The sequence below is a fragment of the Parasteatoda tepidariorum genome, chromosome 1 (assembly GCF_982258835.1).
Source record: "Parasteatoda tepidariorum strain Cologne lab strain chromosome 1, Ptep-v5.0, whole genome shotgun sequence".
Lineage (NCBI taxonomy): Eukaryota > Metazoa > Arthropoda > Arachnida > Araneae > Theridiidae > Parasteatoda > Parasteatoda tepidariorum.
Window position 1 is genome coordinate 52,075,748 of NC_141755.1, and position 20,660 is coordinate 52,096,407.

Consider the following 20,660-nt stretch of genomic DNA (forward strand, 5'->3'; position numbering starts at 1 on the left):
CTCCCTCCTTTTAAACTGAATTCGACCATCTTTAAAATTAACATTCGATTAACTTTTACTTAAAAATGCTTTCTTAAAACGCGTATGCAACATGTATTTGTTTTTAATCCGTGGGATCAGTAATTGAAAAAATGTAGAAAACGCGATGGACTTACTAACTTAGAAAAAAGGAATCCTCTCTTTATCACATTTGTCATAGAGTTTTAAGCATTATTTTTTTAACTTGTTAATAAATGAATGAATGAGCTGTAGGAAATATTCATGAGGTTTATAAAAGTAAATAAAAATTAAAAAGATAAACTCTTAAAATCACATAATTTAAAATTGCACATTGATTTTTTTTTAAACAGAAAAATAGTCTAATTTAATATACGCTTAAATACATAGACAAACTCTAAATTATGATAAGCAGTAATTATGTATGAAGTTTCGCATACTATCACAATAAGTTGATTCTTACAAATGCATATTTTAAATATATATCCGTTTTAAAAGAATTGAAAAATTTTTTTGAGAATATAATTCTAAATGCATATATTACAAATGTATGATTTTTCACCACTTAATTACTAAAATTACTTTTCTTAAAAAGTTGAAGTTTAAATTTAAAGTTAGCAATTTCATTTAAAAGTTTGATATTAGTGCATTTCATTTTATTTCTGAATGAGTTCTTAGTTTTGAAAACATCTAAAATGATTAATTAAAACCTCAGTTTACTTTCATATCTTCTCTTTAATTATATACTTTAGTTACGAGAATGTTTAAAGCAATTCAAAAATAGAAATCAGTTTAAACATTTCAAAACATTAATTAAAAATTGCTTGCCTAAACAGTATCGTTATAGTTTTTAGAGTGAAAACTCCCGTTATAACGGATTTTTGAGGTAAAGATGATAAATGGAGTAGTTAATGATTTACTAAATGTCATTATCTCAAAATTAAGAATTTCTCATATAGTGGTTTCAACTCTCTCTTTTTTATATTTTTTTTATTTATAAAAAAGTACTTTTCTATGCCGTTTAAAATCGTCTCAAATAGGTTCTCTGTTTTTTTAATAGAATATTTTTCTTATTAAAAAAGCTTCAAAATTACTATAAAATATTTAAGATTTGGAATACCAAAGTATTCTTAAAACAGTTCATAAAAAATTCGATGAACGGTTTTAAACAATGTAGTAAAGAAATTAAAATAATCACGTTTGATTTTAAAAACATTTCATGTCCAATAAAAACAAAATCTTGATTTTAGATCTAGTCACTTAGAGTTTCTGATATGTTTTCCTCAGATTTATACATTGTATTTTTCTAAACATTCTGATTCATGCAGAATAATGACAATGTATCCTTTTAATTCTTCAGACTATTATCTGCCGATAATTTTTTAATATGAAATCTTTCTCGTAACTAATACTATATATTGCAATTAAAAACGCAATTACCGTAAATGAAAAAATAACTGTTTAAGAACTTAAATATTTTTTTCTAATAAATTTATGTAAATAAAAAAATATTAAATATTAAAATGGTTTCTTACCTTTTCAGATTTCTAAAGTATTATTTTAAATTTCCAGCAATTAACTGTTTCCCATATTTTCCAAAATCCTCTTCTCCATTTAAAATGAAAAAAACAATTTTTTTTTTTTTTTTTTTTTTTTAACACCACACCAAATTTCGTAACAGCGTCACAAGTTTACGAACTCCGCTAGCTCCGATAGGGGTAGGGAGCCGGGAGAACACGCTACGACTTAAAACTCTCTACAAAGTCACGATCATTCCGGGATTTTCTCCGCCAAAAGGCGCAACAAATTTTTTCACTTTAATAAAATTTAGATACTTCTGCTCCGGATAAATGATGAAGATATAAACTGTTAGATTGTCATTAATAAACATATAAAGCACATTGTTTATTTTTCTTTGGGTAAAAAAAAGTTAATATAAAAAAGCAATTATATCATCTTTTTCTGCCAAGACAATTCAGAATTTTCCCCTCATCAAAATAAGGAAAAGAGCACTTATCCACTCATATTCGAACCTATCTCCGTTCTGCCGAGTTTAAGTGAATTTCATATTGACGATGAGGGTTGCTGGAGCTTATTGAAAGCGCCAATTATCGCCAACAGCGGGAAAATAACGGGTTCTTTCCGACGTTTTCCCGATGAGATGTTCCGTTTTATCCCTACGCGGGGATTTGGAAAAATCCCCAAATCAATAGATTTAAAAAAGGTTTTTACGGGAGGAAAGGAGGAAAACGATTTGCTTTCGGGGATTGGCGAAGAATAGCTTGCTGCTACGTTGTAAGGCCCATTGTTCGACTTTATTTAGTGTAATGGGATAGCGTTTTTTTTTATATATGTATACTTAAACACAGAGAACCCCCCTTTTGAATGTTGAATTAGCGAAGTATGTTTATCGAATTGTTTAACGTACTGAAATGGTTTAACAAGAGACTATGAAAAGATTTAAATGCACTTAGATGCATTTTTCTCTCCTAAATACTACTTGTTTTCTTTAACACTATTATCATTGATTTTCAAAATAATATTAACTATTTCACGATTTTTTTTTGCACTGTTTTTACTTATCGTTTTTTTTTTCTTCGCATATCGTGTTTATTTTCTTTTTATGTAATTTAATTCCTTTTTGTGTTTTAAATTAGCTAAGTATGCTTATCGAATTGTTTAACGTACTGAAACAGTTTAACAAGAGAGAATGAAAAGTTTCAAATGCATTTTTCTCGCCTAAATACTACTTGTTTTCTTTAACACTATTATCATTGATTTTCAAAATAATATTAACTATTTCACGCATTATTTTTTTTTTTTTTTTGCATTGCTTTTACTTATCGTTTTTTTCTTCTTCGTATATCGTGTTTATTTTCTTTTTATGTAATTTAATTCTTTTTTGTGTTTTAAATTAGCTAAGTATGCTTATCGAATTGTTTAACGTACTGAAACAGTTTAACAAGAGAGAATGAAAAGTTTCAAATGCATTTTTCTCGCCTAAATACTACTTGTTTTCTTTAACATATTATCATTGATTTTCATAATAACATTAATTATTTTATGTTTATTTGCTATTATATTGTTTTTACTTTCTTTTTAATTAATTTAATTACTTTTTTTCTGATTCTACAGAAAGAAGTGGGTTTTGGCTTGCTAAATAATGTTCTCCCAAACATCTCTGTTTTATCATGAATAAAGAACAATCTAAACAAAGCACAAATAAAGGCACGAAAATTTGTGTTTAAATACGTTGTTTTAATTTAATTATTCACTGCACAAAGTATTCCTGATTTTTAATTTGAATTTCTGTTCTTTACCTTGAATTTCTATTTTGATGTTTTTATTGTGCTTAGATCTTTAGTTACATCATTCTACCGTCATAATTTTGTTACATCAACTTATTTATTGTTTTAATTATTATTATTTTTTTAATTTTGAGTCGGTAGGAAAAATATTATATCCATTAATTTAGGAAGGGGAAAAAATTGGAAGAAGAGTGTTTTAAAGTTTAGTAAGAATTGCAATGATTTTATAAATCATAGGTCGATAAAAGATGCTTGCTCTTCATTCTTTCAAAGTTAAACTCCCGTTGTTCTTTTATTAAAAAACATTAGAAAGTGGGGCAGGATCAAATTTATTTTCATTCACTCTGGTATAAAAAAAGTCTAGTACGGTATAGATATGAGTCTTACGAGTATCACTGTGAAAAAGAGGAAAAAATTATCGTTTTTGAATTTATCCTCAATATTTCTAAAAACTTAATAGCTATTAGCTTGTACCATGAAGACTTGGTATTGTTCTTGTCAGTGGTGACCCTCATAGATATCATTTCTAGCCGATTCTTAATCAACAATGCTACTTAAAATCAACTCGCCCAAGCCTTATCTAAAAAATCGGACCCTATCTAAATATCGAACTCGTTTGTACTTGTATTATACATGTATTATTACATCCAATTATGTTAATGCTTTTTAGAAATTCTTTTTCTTAAAAAAATAATATACCTATTAATAAGCAATTTTTACTTTTTATTTTTAATTGAACAATATATAACTGCACATTAAATATAAGCAATAAATGTTTAGAATATTGTTAAAATGCATAGGTTTGTAGTTTCGTATTTATGATTCTTTTTCATAGTATTTTATTTATGTTGTTTGCGCATTTCTTGTCTTTTATCTGAACGTCTTACTTTTTTATCATCTTTACTTATGTATATTTTTATTCAAGGTCTTATGATTTCTCGAAAAATTACGAATAGAATAGTAACATGAGCTCATATTACTACTACTAGAAGTGATAATGAAGTTTATATGCGCTCATGTAACTACGATTAGAAGTGATAAGGAAATTTATATGAGCTCTTAGAAATGTTTATGAAACTTTATGTGTTCACATAACTACTCTTAGAAATGTTTATGATTCTCTAATGCGCTCATTAAATTACACCTAATGTTTTATGAGTTAAAGAGACAAACTATTTTAATCCGACTTCTGATTTTTTTCCTTCAATTTTTTACCAAAAAGGGAGGAGAAACGGAATTATCTACTATCTTAAGATCAGTAAAAATTAAGATTCATCTAGTATTTCTTTGACACATTTGGAAACAAAAAAATTATAACTATTTTTTTTTAATTCTTTCCTTGAGGAAAGTAAGGACGAAGCGTAATTTGAGGATGCAGATGTTTGACAGACAACCTCACCATCGATCTTCTTTCAGAGAGTGGGTTAAAGAGAGGAAGGATACAAGAATCCAAATTAATATTGTATTGTCTTATCTATCTCCCCTGTACGTTTCTTCCCCCCTCATCATTTTTTTATGAGCCAAATTTTAATAATGTACTACTAAGAGAAAAGGAACAAAGTGATAAAATATTAGATGATTGATGTTTAAGGTAATGAATATTCCGAGATTATGCATGCATAAATTTTAGGTTTACTTTTTTTAAATATAAATTAATAAATGTTGAAGTAATGCATGCACTTGCCAAATAGTTAATTTTCTGAATCTTATTTTAAACTAATTTCTAAATTTTATTGAAAGTTTAATTTTAAAATAATAGATTCTGCTAACTGTATTTTTTCAAAGTAAATTTCTATAATAATAAGTGTTAACATCGCAAAATGAAGTTATTATTTTTTTACAATGAAAAATAAATAATATATTTCAGATGCATTTGTTTATTATTCATATTATTATTTATATTTGTTTTGCGAAAATAAATCGATTTGACAAGCCTTGTTCTTACTTATTTCAAATTAATTGTTAAAATATGAATTGTTAAAATGTTGATTATTAAATAATAAAAGTTATTGTTATGCTATAAAAAATTAGAAACTACAATTTTTAATTTGAAGTACCTTGCCCATTTTTATTCATCTCACTTTATTCAAACACTGTTGCGTTTACTTAAGACGTTCATGATTAATCCATAACTTTATTATTTGTGCTTTAAAAGGCTAAAATTAAAAGATTAAGTTCAAAATTGAGAACAGAAGTTCTTATTTAATAATAGTAAATTCCAAAATTGCTGCATATTTTTGCATTTTGAAATTAAATATATAATCGCGAAAAGCTGAAATGGTAAGATATTACTTTATTAAAAATTTGATGAGCTTCAAAAATGAGAATACTAAAATATTAATACTAAATTACATAATACTAAATTACATAGAATACTAAAATATTAAGTTCTAAACTGTTTAAATCAAAAGTGTATAATCATGAAAATTGATTTCATTGAATTGAATTGACAGAATTCATAGTTGAATTGAATTGATAGTGTTTTTTTTAAATAATAACAAATATTTTTTAATAATAACAAATAAGTTTTTTTTAGCATATAAAGTAAGGTTATATAAATTGACTTGTTCTGCAAATTCTTAAACTTCTTAAATTTTTAACTATTGATGATAAAAGAATTCAAATGACAACGGAAATAATTTCTTACAAATAAGTTGCTATCTAAGTTTGAAATTCAGGTTCTTAAAATTTTTTTAAAATTTAAATGACTTTCAAAATTTGATACCAAAATAAAAATATTTCATTTCTAAGTTAGACTTAATGGAAATGTTTTTATTTAACTTTTTAGTATAAAAATATCTAGTGTAAAAGAGAAATGACATCGATATGACATAAAGTAAAAAGAAGAAATTATATAGATTTTTAAAAAGTTTGGTTTTGAAATCAATCAATAACTAACAAGACAAATTTATACAAATAATTTTTTAAATTTAATTTCAAAGCTAAAATAATTGAAACAAATTATTCTAATGCTTTGAGGGATGATTTTTGTAAAAATATTGGTGATTTTTTATAACATTCTTCTGAGAAAAACAGGAAAAATTGCTTTGGTTTGCAGATATGAGGCTATTAAGCTGAAAACTGAGCGTTAAAAAATTTTTACTTTTCAAAAATCTATCGAATTTTAAAATAAACAAGAAATTATCACATATTATTTCATAATTTTGGTTCGCTCGATTCAATAGTTATCTGAACTGAAAATTGCATTAAAAAATTATAATAAATAAGTAAATAAATAGTAATAAATAAGTAAATAAGTAATAAATAAATAGAAAACAAAAAGGCACAGAGTTTCAAAAAAAGAAACTAACATTTAAAACACTATTTATTCTTCGTGCATAATCTTTATTCATCATAAAAAAAACTAACATGTAAAGAAAATAAAAATAAAAATGTCATTAGTTTTTCAAAAGCTTACTGCTTAGAGAAATATACTGCTTACAAACTTACTGATAATACTTAGAGAGAAATATTATATACATACTGTAAATGATATACACTTGATGATATAATGATATGAGATATACAAAGAATAATACTTTAGAAATATACACAGAATAATACTTAGAGATATACTGCAAAAGCTTAGAGAGATATACTGCTTAAGGATGTATAATAAATACTTAGAGAAATGTTTCATAAATGCTTCGAAATATTCATGAAAATTGATGGCTAATTTCAAGAGATTAATGAAAGAGTTATGAGTTTTAATTTCACAATGATTTGTTGAGTTATGAGTTTTAATTTGACCCCTGTGCGGGGAAAAAGCTTCATTTAGAATTTAATTTTCATAAATCTCTTACATTTCGAAAGTATATATATAAAAAAGTATTAAACACACCATCTTTAATTTTTCAATTAATTTGTATTGCAATCTTTAAATTTCAATTTTAAAAAATTGCATGCAAAAAGTGAAATTAAAAACGGCGTAACTTCTTTGAAAGTGACTTAACGACACCTAGGAATGTAAATTGCGAATACATTTTTTGTGCTCAAAGTTTAATTGAACTGAAGAAAAAACTTTAAATAATTTTGTTTCCATAATTAGAATTGAATAGAGTAGTATTTTAAAGAAATAAAGCAAATAAAATTTTTTTTTATCGAAATATTTTTTAATAAAGCATAAAAAGTAAAATATCGAGTTAAAAAGAACACAACTTAAAAAAATTTAACATACTGTAAATACGTTTTCACCACTCTATGATTATTTGAACTGAAAAGCTAGGTTTACAGAATTATTTCTCTTTGAAAATCAGACGAATTGCGACAGTGAAATTGGAAATACCAATCCATAAAATCTATAAATACAATCATACAATCAAAAAATCTACAAACATAATACCAATCCATAAAATATCATAAAAGAAAAATAATTAATTTGTCATACATAATATATATGAAATTTGATTTGATCTTCTTACTAGGCGTCATGCCTTATGATCTAACTCACATAGTACGCTAAATTTGGTGCAAATTGGTTCAAAATTGCAGATTTGTATAAATAACATACGTATATAGATACAGACCCGTGGTGGCTCAGGGGATAGAGCGTTCGCCTTTCAATGAGGTGTACCGGGTTCGAATCCCAGCATTGGCTGGTCGATAAGAATTCCATACCCGGGTCGTCTCGACCACTGCGCTAACCTAAAATATCCTCAGTGGTAGACGGATCATGAGTTCGGGTCCCTCTTGCCGCCTGACTAACCATGGGAGGTCTTCGTGGTTTTCCTCTCCATGTAACGTAAATGCGGGTTAGTTCCATCAAAAAGTCCTCCACGAAGTCACGTTTCTCCCAATACTTGATCCAGGAGTTACCTTGCTTTCTGGATTAGGTACAAAATTACAAGGCTATGGAGTTAGTCGTAAACCTTAAATTGGGTCGGCTGTTCAACGACGATCATAAAATAAAATATTTGCATACAAACATAAATGTAAACGTCCTGATTTATTTATATAGACAGTTTTATTAGCCACATGATGTACGAAAAGATAAAGATGGTAGAGAACTAATATGAACAATGCAACATTTTTAAAAGTATAAAACACGACTTTCCTCTTTGTAGAAAATTTCAATGTTTGAAATGCTTTAGTTAAACGTAATGTTTGCAGACTTCATTGATAGAGAGAAGATTCATTGTATATGTTTTCGAATAAATCGCCAATAGTAAAAGCAATCTGTTATTTCTAATAATTAAATACCTATTTTAAATAGCATGTTGGAGATAGGCTTCTATATCAGAAGGAAAGCAATCATTATTTCAAGCAATCCTTTTTCTCACTATCTATCATGATAATTTCTCTTATAATGTTCCTTTGATGATGAATTATAATTTGAAATATCGTTTTCAAAAATTCTGTCAGCCTTATGGTTTCAGACGATATTGTTTTCGAAATGTCTGTTATAATCAAAACGACATCAGTACTCAACTCGAAATTATAAAAATCTTTTGCATACACAATTTGAATTTCATCTAAAGGATTTCGCACTTCTTGAAGAAACAAAGGAAATTTTAGTTGAGAAATATTTTTGTTCATTAAATTTTTATTCTGGCAATTTTCATTAGCACTGCCGCAGAGAATTTGTTATTATAAGGGTGTTGAACCACCATAAATTTCCCATGGAACTGGTATTATATTTCCATTGTGAAACATGACTCAACTTTGATAATGAACTTACAAAGCGGCAAGTGAAATTTTATTATAAGCTAGGGGAAAGAAAAGAAAGAATAAAACACATATCGTATGATGATTGCATATAAGTTCATTTGAACAGATAGTGATTTTTTTTTAATGAATGAAATCAATCGAAATTTAAAGATTACTAAAAATCAAATTTTAAATCATTATTTTTTATAGTTATTTGTAGTTTTGTTACTTAAAATCAATCGGAATAATTTTAGGTTCAATTAACTTATATTGAAAAACAAACTTTAGAATGGAATCTTCTAGTTCCTGTATGCGGCATATAGTGTAATGGCTTTTTTTTAAAAAAAAATATGTTGCTTTGTTTGCCCCGTTTTTAGGGGAAAAAATCTATTGAAATTACTTTGATGTGTGGTCTTTGTCGGTTATTTTAAAGGTCATTTACATTTGATAAACATAGCGAAATTTGTTTTTGTTCAAAAAAATAAAAAATAAATAATGGATGATTTAATTAAAATAAATAGTTTTGGAATAACGTAGTCTTGCATTTGTGTGAAATAAAACACGCATTTATATAATAATAATTAAAGTTCATGGTTGTAAATTAGAATGCGGCATCATAGAAGTACATTTTTTATAAGGTCAGAATAAAATGAAGTATTTTCGGTATGGTGTAGCAAAAACTCATTGTCAAACAAATCAAATTAAAAGTTTTATCTGGATGTGGCGGAAAAAAAATTGTTTAAACATGTTTGCCCATGTCCGTGACATTTTAAGTTTAAAATTCATATTTTGGAATAAATTGGCGAAAAGTAAACATGAAAAACTATGACCTCATTTATAATGACTGCATACTTAATTGCTCTTTAAATTTAGCCTAAAATTTATTTGAGTAATTTATTTTCTACTTTAGTCTACAGCATAAAAATTGGCACAGATAAACATTTTTCAATATTTCGATTCCTTTTTATATTATTCACTCTGCGTGTGTTATGATTATCTTTTATCTGACTGTTAAGTGTTTTATACAACTTAGGCATTTTGCATTTGCCAACCTATCTTCTCCTGATAAAAGTGTTCATTTCAATTTAGTTTTACGAATTAAATATTGTATGATTTTAAATGCTATAGTTTTCGAAACATTTTTCAATGTTTTATGTTACTCACGTGCGTCGTAACCAGAGGGGTGCAAAGGTCCGGATCCTCCCAATATTTTTGAAATTAGAGTTCATTATTTTGAGAAAATACTATTTATATCTTTACCTATATCTTTTCTTCTCTCCCTTTATTTACAAAGTGCAATTTATTACAATATATTATTATTAATAGAAAATTAATTAAAAATAAAATACACAAAAAATGCACTACATAAAAAAAATAAATAAATCAAGTGTTTAGAGAACTACGAGAATTGTCACTGTCACCCTTACTTCAATAATAGAAAAAAAAACACTCTTAGCACAATTCTTTTTCTCCATGTACTTAACTGATTAAGATTAATTCTGAATCATCCCTTAACTTTCAACACCACAAACGGAGAGTCATTTGATACCCCAAAAATAGCAGCTTCAGTTTTCGCCATGGGAAAATGTCCTATGCATTTTGAAATAGTCTCTATCGTATTTCTTGGATTCTATGTCATCTTTTAAAAATGTCCAATATCGACAGAACCATCTCTTTGTTGGCTATCTATTCAGGAATTGTCTCAAACAAACAATTATCTAAAATTTCTAGGAAAACAGATGTATTAACCTTTTAAGGAATTAAGTAGGGGGAGACTGTTGCTGATATTTTCTATTTTTGGTGATTGTGCCAAGAGACTTTCTCTGACATTCTAAATTTTCTCTTACAAAGCCCTCACATTTCTATTCCACCATCATTTAAATTAGCTATTTCCGACCATTTAATAAAGTTTATCTTTTAATTACAAGAACTCATTAAACAAATCCATTTCTTGGGGGGTAAGCAAATGTTTGTATTAAATTTCATAATACATGTATAATTGTTTGTTTATGTAACGTCATAATTGTTTTATGTTTTATATACCAAATCTACTTATATAGTACGTTAGTTCATTATTTTACCGGTCATTGTTTGCGCATAAGTTTATTTTTAACGCATGGAGTTTGTTCTCATTTTCTACTTATGAAACCCATATGAGGTTTAAATTTTTGAAACTATAAATAAAAACTTAGAATTTTTAAGATTTTTTAATAACTTTGTTGTCATTCATAAATTAAATATGCAGTTCAATTTTATAAAAAATTTGCATATAATTTAAAAAACAATTTTGCATAAATATTGATAAATTATATCCTAATACAAGAAATTAATATCAACTTACATTTTAATTAATTAAAAGAACGAAGAAATATTTCAAATGCAAAAGTTTCATTAAAAAAATCCTTATGATTTTGTTATGCTTATTAATAAAACTATAATAAAAATATTTTTAAGAATTGGATAATTTCTTAAACTTAATTTATTGTATGAGTGTGTTAATCGCACTTTATGTAGTTTAATTTGTTTTGCTTTTATCAAAATATTACAGGATTTTTATAGCAATTATTTTGTGCTAATTAACATTTTCAGAATTAGTTTATTTTTCAGAAATATTTTTTTCTGAATTAAAAGCATTAATTTTTTAAAATTTTAATACTGAAATTATCAATACTGCAGAACGAGGAAAAAAATGAGAGTTCTATGTGTTTCCATTTTTATTTCTTTGTGTAAATTTATATAAAGTTTTTATGGTTACCAAAATAGACCATGTGATCCAAGAAAACCGAAATATCGCATCTCGTCAGTTTCTTTTCTTGCAAATAAAAAAAAAAGCTAAGAGGTAAATTTTACTGTAAAACTCATTTTTACAGCAAAATTTTATACAGTAATATTTGTTTAATTACAGTGTTTTCTTTAGTAATATTTATTCAATTACAGTAATTTTTTGGTTAAAAGTATCGGCACTCAGGGTACCAGTATTTTTTACCGCAATTTGATCCAGTGTGACAGAAAAAAAAAGTAATCAACTTCCGTATTAAATCACAATCTTTTACGTCTATCAATACTCTAAAACATGAGAATCATTTTTTAGTCATTTTACACATTTTTACTTTATTTTTTGGTCATTTATTACTCTAAGACATGAAAATCATTTTTTTAATCACCGAGCGATAATAGCAAGATGGAAAACATTCGATTTTAATCAACTTGAGATTATTTCATCTAAAATAAAAATGTGTTTATTATCGTATGCAAACTGCATTCTTATGAATAAAAACTGTAATAAGAAATCTCTTCACAAAATATGCGAATTTAAAACTCCATGGAAAATAAATAGTTTTAGAGTTAGGGGGGGGGGGACGAACACAAAAATTGAAACACTTCTATTGCATGTAAATATTGAAGTGTTTCATAAATTGAAGCATTTCCATTTACATTATCATTCCTTGATTATTTATTATTGATTATATTGATTATTTACTTTATTTTTTGTTGTAACGTAAGGCATCAGTTAAAATTAATTTTAAAATAACCATTTCAATGTAAAATAGAAAGAAATTTCATCCCCATCCTACTAATTAAATTACAATGTCGTTTACAAAGAATTAACGCTGTTGAAGTGCCCAATATGTAACAATTGATGATCAAAATCAGAATGGTAAATGGAGTGGAGGGGGCATATTTTAGAAGTTATATGGACCATGGAAAACCTCTTCAACAAAGAGCATGGTGTAAGAACACAAGCACGCGTGTTCATCGATGTCCGCAAACCGTTTTCCCTCGCACAATCCGGTTTTGTGATAATGGTTTGATGTCAGGCCAGAACAACAGATGGTTGAAGATCCTTCCCTACGGTTATTATGTCTTTCACCCCCTCAAACACTCCCCCCGATAGACAAATGGATCGACCCCCGCGGGGTGGGGATGAGTTGGTTTGCCACATCTCGATCCTTCTGGAATTTCCTTCTCCGTTATGAATTAGATGGATCAGATGATGCAGTTTATATGGAATGGGGAGGGTGTTGATTTTCCGCCAACTTCCCATCGTTTCGATTCCGATTATTTTTATCGATTTGAGAGGAAGGGGTTGTTGTGTAGGAGTGTTAAATGACATTTTAATTGTTTGATATTTCTAGACGTTAAATAGCACTTATTTTGTGAATTTTAAAAGTAGTAGAGGTGAAAAAATCTCTTCCATGTACTAAAAAATTATTGCTCGAAAAACATTTTACATGCTCTAACATCCCCCCCCCCATTATTTATTAATGACAACATATGCAGTAGGGAGTAAAAGTTGTGGGACGATATGTTTTTCTGTTCTAACTTTTTCTGTAGGTAAAATATTTTAATGATGCAAAATAAATAGTAGTAATTTGTAGCTTTAGTCATCTTACATTTGGAGTAAATAATAATAGACTTGAAAATTTTTTTTTAGAAAAAATTAATTGAAATTTTATAAACGCAGTCGTGGTGGGTCAGGGGATACAGCGTTCGTCTCCCAATGGTGAATCAGGTTCGAAAACCAGTGATGTCTGGTCCGCACCCGGCTTGCACCGACCATCGTGCTGACAACCATCTAGATGACAAAGGAACTCTTGAATCAAGTATTGGGTGAAATTTGCCTTCGTAGGGCACTTTTGATGGAAATAGCCTATACTTGCGTTACACTGAGAGGAAAACCACGAAAAACTGCCACGATTAGCCTGGGGACTCTCTCCCATGATCAGTCTACCTCTGAGGATATTTTGCGTCAGCATTGCGGTCGGTGCGAGCCAGGTGCGAAATTCATATCGATCAGCCATCGCTGAGAATTGAACCCGGATCACGTCATTGGGAGGCGAGTGCTCTTTCTCACCAGCCACTACGGCTCCACACTTTATTCAGTAATTTAAAATGATTTACATCATCGTGACGTTTAAATAAGTAATAGTTACGCAAAATAAAATGTAAAAGAAAAGAAAACAAACGTCGCAAATTTGAGCACTCCCAACGGAGATCACCCAAAATATTTTTACATGGTTAATTAAGTAAAATAATATTTAATAATTATGACTACGTCATTTTCTAAAAAAAATTTAAAACTTTTTTTGAAGAAAATCGAAAAAAAAAATGATTTTAGATGTAATTAAAAAACGTCGTTTATTGTAAGATCTTTAATAATGAAATAATTTCTGGTTTGTTTCTTTAGGTAAACTCAAGGAGCAACATAAATGTCATTTTATCGTAAGGTTTCATCTAAAACCATGCAGCGTGTTTATTTTGTTTACAGTTATGCTTTAGTAAAATTTTTATGAGACTAAATATTTTAAAATCAACGGTAATTTAAATAAAAACGAAAGCAATATTTTTGAGAGTAAAATTAATGGAGAAATTTAATTGTGCTAAATTTTGACTATAAGGCTTGATGAAAAGCAGCCCGATGACCTGCTTGATGAAAAGTAGCATGCCAAATGCAACACGTCACCATCTATGTATTGTTAAATCTTTATTCTGTTCAATTGAACTTCTCAAAAAAATGCGTTTCGCTTAATCAAATAACGTAAAGTCACCGAAAAAGGCAACAAATAATAATAAATAAAAATTTGGATTATTTTAACTTTATTAATTGTTTCGATATATACTTATTGTTTAATCTCGATTTATTCATTATTTACTTTTCTATTCTCTACCCTATGCGAAGAACTGGTATTCAGCTAGTGGATAAATTAAAATTTTGAATTTGAGTGTTTTTCCCGGTTAATGCAAAAGTAGCTGTGCCATGTTAAGGTGTGATTCAAAATGGGAATCAATAGAATAAGCTGTAAATAAATTAATATCTATTAAAAAACGATTGCAGTGATTCGCAAGTTTGTAAACTATTTCAGTTGAGGAAATACATTAATCCCTAAAAAGTGCCTTAAGAGCTAGGCCTGCTAGTCTAGCATAACTCAATAATTTTTTTAAATAAAAATAATTTTTTTCAATTATAGAAATACACAAAAAAAGGATAAAAAACTGAGTTCAATTAGTCAAATTTCTGCTAGTATATAGAGAATATACTATCAGAAATTTGACAAATTGAACTACCTTAGAATAGTGTATGAAAACAGCATTTTGACAAAGAAATGTTTTTACAACATTTACAACTTTTGCTTTTACATTCTATTTTTTTTCACTATTTCTTCTTTTTTCAGTACATTTTTAAAAAAAATAGCGTTATGTAAAAAGAAAAAATTATCAATTTTATTTTTTTAACTTTTGAACCTTTCATATTTTTGTATTTTATGTTTGATTACTATATATGTAATAAAGGAAACACTGAAATCTATTCAGGGATAACAGAAAGATTTGAATCATAGAAACGACTAAAACTATACAAAATGATATTAATTAACAATCAGGTAAACCCACCCCGTAGTTTTGACGGTGGACAAAAAAAAAAAAAAAAAAAAAAAAAAAAAAAGAAGAAAAGAGCTCTTGAAAGGGTCAGTAAAAAACACCTCATAAATAACTATATGAATTTCAAAGCCGATTCAAATTGCCCGTTGATCCCCAATTTAAAGTAATTAAATATTTATTCGAACGAAATTATATATATATTTAAAAAAAATATTAATACATAAAGATTAATCTAAACAGTACCTAGTATTTAATAAAATGATTAAGACTCTTAACTCTCCGCTACGCATTTTCTTAAAATAGAAGAATAACACTGGGGATCTGATTTTTTGTCGACTGTATACGAGGGCTTGATTTCTCCGAATTCGGGTAAGAGGATTTCAAATGGTAAGCTACAAATGTTCGTACCTTATGTTCGTAAAGCTACTGATCTTTTTTTCTCGAAAATGTATCTTTGGTTCCGTTTATTTATTATTTTTGTCGGGATGGTGTACAATTTTATGAAGGAATAGAAGTTTTTATAGGGCAGTATATAATTCAGAAAAAATATTTGTGAAAAATAACCAAATTCTTGTAATACTAATTGGCACAAAATAATTACTTTAAAAATCCTATATTATTCGGATAAAAACGAAGTAAATAAAATTATATAAAGTGCATTTAACCCACTCATACAGTAAATTAAGTTTAACAAATTATCAAATTCTTAAAATATTTTTTTGTTACAGTTTTTTTATTGTGTATAATAAAATCATATGGATGATTTTTATTAAACTTTTGCATTTAAAAATTTATTCGTTCTTTTAATTTAAAAAAATGTAAATTGATGTTAATTTTTTGTATTAGGATATAAATTATCAACATTTATATAAATTTGTTTATTAAATTATATATAATTTAGCTTATTAAATTATTTATAATTTCGTTTATTAAATTAGATATAAATATTTAATAAAATTAAACGTGACATTCATTTCATGAATGAGAACAAAGTTATTGAAAAATCATAAAAATTCTAAGTTTTGATTCATAATTTTAAAAATTCAAAAGTTACATTAGTTTCATAAGTATGAATTAAGAACAAACTCCGTGCGTTAAAAATAAATTCATGCGCAAACAATGAACGGTAAAACCATGAACTAATGTACTATATAAATAAATTTGGTATATAAACTATAAAACATAAAACAATTCTGACAATACATAAACATCTAATATATATAATTCTCTTCCGTGGCTCCCAAATTTTGGCTGTATTTCTTTTCCGCCCGTGGCAACGTTGAGTTGTTTACGTTACTATTTCTCTTACACGGCGACAAAAAAATGCCTCATTACAACTAACTAGAAAATCAACCAATGATTGTCGCTAAAAATGTCACATGCCAAATCTAGCTGAGGTGGCTCAACATATGGCGCTTTTAAAAACGGAAACTGAAGTAACCAGAGAGCATCAGCTGAGGCAATCTCATACTATTAAGCTAGGCAGAAGTGAGTAGTCTTTGTCGATAGATCTCTATTTTAGTATTTTGTCGAAAGCGCTTTTTTTCCACGAATTTATATATTACGAATTTATTTGACGATTTTTGATTTATATCACGAATTTATTTGTTTTATTATTGTTATTAGTTATTCATTGAAAAATGAGTCTCAATCGTGCTGTTACGCTTTAAGATTTTATACTATAGCACATTTCTAATAGGTTTAACGAATTACATGTCATTTATTTGAATTCAAATTAATTTTAATGACTTAGTATTTACTAAAAAGATGTAATTTTTTTTAAAAAAAAAAGTTTTTATATGGATTTGAATGATTGTTTTGAATTCTTCGAATTTTGTGCATTTGCAATGTACCTAAGTTAGTAGCTAGCGAAGTGAGCTTGGTTTGCGAAGCAAACCATATAAGATTGCGTAGCAATTTTCGGGGGTTGGCGAACGTTAGCGAGCAGCGGGCTCAGCCCACTAGTGCAATTATAAATGCATTAAGTAGTTTAATACAAACATTTTCCTACCGCACAAAAATGGATTTACTTCATGAGTTCATGTAATCCAAAGATAAACTTTATTAAGAACTGGAGTTCTTAACGGCACAATTTATTTAAAAAGTGATAAAATGTAAAATAAATGAATTAAAAAATTTTCGAATGAATTTTCAAACTGATGAAAAAAACAACAACTGATAATTCAATTTAAAACGATTAATTAAACAAAATAAAAGTAAACGGATTTTTTATTTTTATCAAAATTTTGAACTGGAAATAGTTAATTTCAATTATGGTGGAATAGAACTGTGAGCGCTTTGTAAGAGGAGATTTAGAATTATTGTATGTCAGAGAAAGTCTCTTGACAAAATCACCAAAAAAATAGAAATTATTAACAAGAGACTTCTCCTACTTAAGTCCCTAAAAGTTTAATGCATCTGTTTTTCTAGAAATTCTAGATAATCGCCTGTTTAAGACTATTTATGAATAGATAGCCAACAAAGAGATGTTTCTATTGATATCCCACATTTTAAAAGATGACAATTTCAAAATATAAAAGACATTTTCCCATAGCCTAAATTGAGACGACTATTTCTGAGGTATCAAATGCCTCTCTGTGAGTGGTGTTGAAAATTAAGGGAGGTTTTAGAATCAGTCTTTATCAGTTAAGAAAGTAGAGAAAAAGAATGGTACAAAGAGCGTTTTATTGCATATTGAAGGAAAGGGTAATAATGACAATTCTTGTAGATCACTAAACATTTGTTTTATCTCTTTTATGTCCAGCATTTTTGCGTGTTTTATTCTTAATTTATTTCCTTTTAATAATATAATAGAATAAGTTGCACTATGTAAGAAAAAAAGGAAAGAAGAGGAGGAAAAAAGGAGAGAAAAAGATACGAAAACAAAATAGAAATATTTTCTCAAAATAATGGACCCTGGCTCTCCAATTATTGGGGGGTCCGGGCTCCTCGGGCACCCGTGGATTAAATACCTCTTATTTTCTTATAAAATCTTCTTACTTAATGTCTATCCACAACACCGCTATTACTTAATGTCTATCCACACATCTATGTAATTTTTCTTATTTTTTTGTTTTATTTAACCCTTTTTTTAAAATTAAATTTCTCGATTTCGTTGACTAAACATTAACGTTATTGAATTAAGATGTATGGTCACTTATGGCATTAAATTATAGATTTTGTCATTAAATTATATATTCATTACGTTTACATCTGGTTAGGTAAAATAGGAACTGAGGAACTGAAAAAACACCTACTCCTTAGTTCGAGTTCAACATGATTTTTCGAAACTCCTTTGCTAACAGAAATTAAAAAAGCCACAGTTCAAGAACCAGTCAACACTTGAAGCACGAAAAGGCACAGTCAACACATGAAGCACAATTATATTTTTAAACTATGTAAGACATCGTATCGGGAAAGATTGTTATAGGCATCAGAACAGACAAATAACTTAAATGCTTTATAAGCTATTAAATTTTTTCGAAAATCCCCAATTTGGTAACATCTAGATGACCATTGTCAAAATCAATATCCTAATCTCTTTTATTTTTCAAATTTTTACAAGCCCAAATAATACATCATTGGAGTAAATTTTAAAATATTAGAAAATTTAACCCCAAATGCTTTTAATTTTATCATAACTGACTCTTTTCTCCATAATAACGCTCTGCACCATTTTCAGAATTAACATAGAGTCTGTTGGCTGAAGGTAAACTAAACTTGAACTAACAGTCATGAGTAATTGTTTCACACTTACAGCAGTTATGAAAATAATATATTATTCGCAAACAAAAAGCATCATTTCATGAGGCAACAGAATTTTCGAAAAACAGCAGCATGATTCGCTTTCGAACTAACTTCGAACTCATGATAATGTTTTTACACATTTATTTACTCCTTTCTACCTAAACATTTGCAAAAAATTCCATTTCTTAAATAAGTGAGAAAAAAATGTTAAAACTATTCACCTTACACAATTTAAAAATATAAAATGCCATGATCTAAAAACAGGTAACATCTTATATTTCCCCGAATTAAAGCCTTGTATTTATTTTTAGAATTAAGATTATTATCTTCCTGGCACATTAAATCTGAGGCTAAAGCAAAGAAATAAAAACTAATTGATAATGTGATTGAGTTCGGATTAAAAGTTTCCTATGAAAAAAATTACGGATTAAATTCCAGTAAAAAGTACCAGTACTTTGGGTACAGCATGCACAAATTCCTTGTTAGCGTAAAATCCAGTTTTATCGTAAAATATTATACCGTAATTTTTGCACTAATAATTAGAGTGATTCAGAGACTTTACTGTAATTATTACAGTAAAAATTATGGTATATCAGATTTTTAGTTTCGTAGCAAGTTTCCCGTAATTAAATTGGAAGGTGATATACACTGCCGCTCTTCGTGCAAACTCAGTGTAAAAAATTCAGTATCAAGTTGCGTTAAAAAGTACCGGCATTCAGGTTGTGGACTTTTCACCGAAACATGTTACTGAACAAAAAATCTGATATACCGAAATTTTTACAGTAATAATTACCGTAAAATCACTGTATTACTCTAATTAAATAATCTACTCTAAAAATTAATACTCTAAAAATCACGTTATAATATTTTACGGTAAAAATGAATTTTACAGATCATGCACACAAAGTACTGGCAATTAACGCGGAACTAGTGCAAAATTGAATTAACAAATCAAATGAACCTCGTGCAGACGATAAGTGAAGTTTAGCATGTTAAAATCATAAATATATTTATTATCTCATGAAGAAAGAAAATCTGTTATAGGAACGACTTCAAATAAATAGAAATGAATTAAATAAAATAAAAAAAAAACGAAATAAAAATGACCTTTATCATATTTTTTATAAAATGGAATTGTTACGTTGACTTACAATTTCTTCATAGACATGCCAGAAACGAAATATTATTTATAACCAGGTGACCTTAAGCAAAACTAACAAATCATAACAACAGAATGAACAATTGAAAAAAATCAGCGAGCGAACATCGCGCAATGAGTAATTTGTATTCATAAATGATACTTACAAATACCGTTATGGCAAAGTCGTTTATGTTTGACGAAACAGATAACTCTTTTTGTTGATCTTTCGTTGTTTCAAAGCATAACCTGCACAAAAGAAATAAAAATATATTAAAATGAAAAAGATTTTTAGAACAATGAAGGATGTAGTATTGTTTATCATATCAGTTGGAAGATATTTAGCATTAGAAAGGTGGCAACATGCATGCAATTATTCATCCATCTTTAAAAAACGATGCATTTTGTAAAGAAATTTTTTTATTTGAGTATTGATTAAAGTATGC

General features: G+C 27.7%; 1 protein-coding gene across 3 annotated transcripts in view; it reads right to left on the reverse strand.

Moving 5' to 3' along the window:
- LOC107452080 (thymocyte selection-associated high mobility group box protein TOX) overlaps positions 1–20,660 on the reverse strand; it is a 215,809-nt gene that overhangs the window by 92,936 nt on the left and 102,213 nt on the right. The window contains exon 2 of one of the 3 annotated variants that reach the window (XM_087163794.1): positions 20,382–20,463. The gene's annotated coding sequence lies outside the window, so the exon portion shown is untranslated. Of the gene's footprint in view, positions 1–1,532; positions 2,064–20,381; positions 20,464–20,660 lie in introns of those variants that run through there. The other 2 variants (XM_087163796.1, XM_087163798.1) reach the window with 2 other exon arrangements.